Here is a 3,949-nt window from a genome sequence, read left to right on the forward strand (position 1 = left end):
GTGCTAGAGTTCAGTTCCCAGCACTTGCTGCTCTCTAAGGGGACTTGGGTTCAGCTCCCAGCACTCACATGACAACTCATAACAATCTGGAACTGGAACTTGGGCTCCAGAGGCTATGATGCCCTCTTGTGGCTTCCTTGGGTGCTTGCATATTTGTGGAGAGAGAGAGAGAGAGAGAGAGAGAGAGAGAGAGAATCATTAAAAAAACAGCCTAGGAAATGGAATGTGGTGGAGTAAACCTGTAAGCCGACTACTTGGGTGGCAGAGGCAGGAGGATCTCTGTAACCTCAAGGCCAGCCTGGTCTACATAACTAGTTCCAGGTGAGTTAGGGCTACATAGTGAGACCTTATCTCAACAATGACAAAACTGTAACCAAACCAGCCTATACAGAGTGAGCACTAGACCAATCAGAACCACTCATGGTAAGACCTTGTCTCCAAAAAGAAACCAAGGGGCCAGCGAGATGATTCTGCAGGAAAAAGCACTTGCTAGGCAAGCCTGATGACCTGAGTTTGCTCCCTGGATCCCATGTTGGAAGGAGAGAACTGATTCCCAGAAGTTGTCCTCTGAACCTGTGTGCTGTGGCACAAGTACAAACACTCTCACACACACATCATATATACATACACACTCATAACACAAATAAATAAAATATAAAGCAAGAAACCAAAAATAAAAATACAAAGATAAAATCAAATTAGACTCCTTGCCTCAGTCTTTCTCTAATATGTCCTTGTTGCTCTGTGAGGCATTTCTAAAATGCTTGTCACGTTCTTGCTTGAAAACTTGCAGTGGCTCCCCGAGATCTCACAATAAACTTCCAATTCAGGCTGGCATACACAGACATTAGCGACTTGGCATCTTAGCTATATTAGTGAGGAGTCTTATTTGTTTATGTAAACTAACTTCATTTTTTTTCACAAAGGAAATTTGTTATTAAGAGAGAGCGTTTCCTGAGCCCATGGGTGGACTGAGGAGAACAGTGGAAGGCTGTGGAAGCCTTCTGCTTTCTCTGCCTCAAGGGCTTTCCTGTTTCTTCTTTCTGCCCCATAGACTTTTTGGCTCCTGTGTAGACAAGGTTATATAAAAGTGCAGCCGTCCAAGAGGCTTGACAGTCTTTGGACTAAAAAACTTTCCTGAGAAAGTTCTACCAATTTTGTGTTCATGTCTTTGGTTTCTAAATTTCTCCTTGATTAAAAAAAATATTTTAATGAAAATGTAATGCATTATCATTTATCAAGAAATCCAGGGGGCTGGAGAGATACCTTAGCACTTAAGAACACTGGCTGCTCTTGTAGAAGACCCAGGTTTTGGTTCACATGGCAGCTAACAACCATCCATAACTCCAGTTTCAGAGGCTATGACACCCTCTTCTGGCCTCCATGGACATTGCACAACATGAGTACACATAAATACAGAGAAAACATTCATACACATAAAATAAAAGTAAATAAATTTTTAGCCGGGCGTGGTGGCGCACTCCTTTGATCCCAGCACTCAGGATGCAGAGGCAGGTGGACCTCTGTGAGTTAGAGGCCAGCCTGGTCTACATAGTGAGTTCCTTATCTCAAAAAAACCAAATTAATTAATTAATTAATTAATTAAAAAAAAGAATTTCAGGATGCAGGACTAGAGAGATGGCTCAGTGGTTACAAGCACTTGCTACTTTTGCAGAGGAACCAAATTCAGTTCTCAACACCCACACTTGGTGGCTCACAAGGGCCTATAACTCCAGTTCCAAGGGATTCAACACCCTCTTCTGGCCTCTGCAGGCATCCACATACATATGTGCACACATACACAGAGACACACAGATATGTACACACATACATACATATAAATAAAAATAAAAAGTAAATCTTACAAAAAAAAAGAATCTGAGGATGGGTTGTCATGGGCATTAGTGCCTCCCTTTCACTCTAGCACTTGGGAGGCATAGGCAAAGGCAGGTGGGTCTGTGTGAATTTGAGGCCAGCATAGTCTACATAGGAGTTCCATGTCAGCCAATGCTGCATAGTAAGATTGTCTAAAAAAGAAAGAAAGAAAGAAAGAAAGAAAGAAAGAAAGAAAGAAAGAAAGAAAGAAAGAAAGAAAGAAAAGAAAGAAAGAAAGAAAGGAAGGAAGGAAGGAAGAAAGATTTCAGGATGAGAATGTAGCTCAGTTGGTACAGTGCTTGCTGGAGTGCCAAAACCCTGGATTTGATTCCACATAAACTGGGCATGATGGTATTACTAGAATTTTGGAGTCCCATCTGGGTTACAGATAATACAGGGGAAACTCTTGAAGTTCTTAGTTTCATTAATAAAAGAATTTAAGAATGAACTCAAAAGCTGGGTGTGGTGGTGCACACCTTTAATCCCAGCACTATGGAGGCAGAGGCAAGCAGATTTTTGTGAGTTCAAGGCCAGCCTGATCTATATAATGAGTTCCAGGCCAGCCTGGTCTACATTGTGAGCCCTGTCTCAAAAAATAAAATGGACATGGGACTGGAGAGATGGCTCAGTAGTTAAGAGAACTAACTGCTCTTCCAGAGGACCTGGGTTCAGTTCCCAGCACCCACGTGGTAGCTAATAACTATCTGTAACTCCAGTTCCAGGGGATCCAACCACCCTCTTCTGACCTCCATCGGCATTGCCCAACATGGGTACACTCAAATACATGCAGGCAATACATTCATACACATAAAATAAAAATAAAAAAATATTAAAAAAATAAAATAAAATGGATTCAACAGAAGTTTGAGGACAATTTTACTAGAGTTTAAAAGGAAAACTCCCAGGGCAGGCAAGAGGCTATAAATCTTAGTAGATGCCCAGAAGAGGAGAATGGAAAAGAAAAGGCAAAAAATAATCCATGTTGTTGAAGCCAACATGGAGGTTGGATACATGGTGGATAAGCAGCCACATGTCGGGGGCAGGGGGACTTTAGAGACAGTAAGGAAACTCAAAATGTTGAGGAATCCCAAACTGTTGGGGAAAGTATGCCTACAAAAGAGGTAAAAAAGAAGAAAAGGAGGGTTTACAGTTCTCCGAAGCGTTTAGAAAACCAGACAGACTTTTAAAGCTACATACTTTGATCTGGGGAGCTACTGCACTAGGGGTGGGAATTCTGGGAAGGAAAAGTACATCATCTCATTAAAGGGCTAATTATTTTGCCTATCTCTTTAGTATGGCTTAAGGTGAACCTGCCTTCTTAGGGGTGATCCTTTGGCCAGGTGATTGACCTAGTCCAACTGGAATGTTAGGTCTCCATCCAGGGCAGAGATTCTATTCTCTTTACCAGATGGAAGTTTGCTCTTTAACCAGCCTTTATTACAACTCGAACAATGGTATACCCCTATAATCCTAACACTGAGAGATGGAGGGAGGAGGATCTGAAGTTTAAGGTCATCCTTGGGTTCATAGCAGACTTCAGACCAGTCTGGACTATATGAGATTTTGTCTTAAAAAAAAAAATTGCTGAGTGTGGTGGCACACACCTTTAATCCCACACTCAGGAGGCAGAGGTAGGCCAACCTCTGTGAGTTTGAGGCCAGCCTGACCTACATAGCGAGTTCCAGGACAGCTGGAGCTACAGGGAGAACCTGTCTCAAAAAAACCAAAAAAAGAAAGAAAAAATAATTTATTTATTTATTTTTTATTTTTTGGCCCAGCATAGTAGTGTGAGGGCTAAGGTAGAAAGATTATAAATTCAAGGCCTACTTGGGCAACTCAGTGAGACCTTGTGTGGAAATGAAAAAAAAAAAATTGCTGGGGATATAGTTCAGAGGTAAGGGGGTGCTTGATTTAGGCACTGGGTTCCATCTCCATTACTATTAAAAAAAAAAAAAAAGCTGAATTTCAAGCTAGACATGATGGTTTAAGACTGTAATCTCCACACTTTAAGAGTTTAAAACAAACCAGGCATGGTGGTGCATGCCTTTAATCTCTGGAGACAGAAGCAGGTGGA

The sequence above is a fragment of the Nannospalax galili genome, unplaced genomic scaffold (assembly GCF_000622305.1).
Source record: "Nannospalax galili isolate Female #2095 unplaced genomic scaffold, S.galili_v1.0 scaffold257, whole genome shotgun sequence".
In the NCBI taxonomy this organism is placed as follows: domain Eukaryota; kingdom Metazoa; phylum Chordata; class Mammalia; order Rodentia; family Spalacidae; genus Nannospalax; species Nannospalax galili.